The following is a 776-nucleotide window of genomic DNA, read 5'->3' on the forward strand; positions in this document are numbered from 1 at the left end:
AGACCACTTGGTGATTATGCTAGACCGGTCTATAATCAAGGATTGTCAAGTGTTAGACTACCTACAATTGCAGCAAACAATTTTGAGTTGAAGCCAGGGTTGCTTCAAATCCTTCAGAATTGTTGTGTCTTCAGAGGAAAGCCAAACGAAGATCCAAACACACATCTAATGGACTTCGAGGAGATTATAAACACCTTTCAACACAATGGTGTTTCACAAGATGCAGTGTACTTAAAGGCATTCCCTTTTTCTCTTAAAGATGATGCAAAGCAGTGGCTTCGAAGCTTACCCACTGGATCAATTAGAACTTGGGAGGAGATGACCAAAACATTCCTTGATAAATATTTCTCCTCGGCTAAGACAAGCAAGTTTAGAAGAGAAATCCTTAACCTCTACCAGAAAGATACTGAAACTATTTTTGAAGCATGGGAGAGGTTTAAGAAGATTGTTAGAAAGTGTTAACATAGCAGAAATGAACTCTGCATGCAACTCCAGGACTTTTGGGATGGATTGACACCGGCCTCACGTAGGACATTGAGCAATGCAGCTGGAGGCCCGTTGATGAAGAAGACTCCATAGGAGATAGTTACAATTCTTGATGAGTTATCTGAAGATGCAAATTAGTGGCCCTCTGAGAGTGCTGAAAGAAGAAGATCAACTGGTGTTCACCAAGTTGATGCTAACACATCTGTGCAGGTACAGCTTGATGCTATAGCTAAAGAAATACAAAAGCTTACCTTAGCCTCGATACAAAATGAGCCTCATGTAGCTTGTGA

At 40.9% G+C, this 776-nt stretch overlaps 1 pseudogene; it reads right to left on the reverse strand.

The window, feature by feature from the left end:
• Positions 1-366: 366 nt before the first annotated feature.
• On the reverse strand, positions 367-465 carry LOC117280683 (small nucleolar RNA R71; annotated as a pseudogene).
• Between the last annotated feature and the right edge of the window lie 311 nt (positions 466-776).

This window comes from Nicotiana tomentosiformis, chromosome 12 (assembly GCF_000390325.3).
Source record: "Nicotiana tomentosiformis chromosome 12, ASM39032v3, whole genome shotgun sequence".
NCBI lineage: Eukaryota > Viridiplantae > Streptophyta > Magnoliopsida > Solanales > Solanaceae > Nicotiana > Nicotiana tomentosiformis.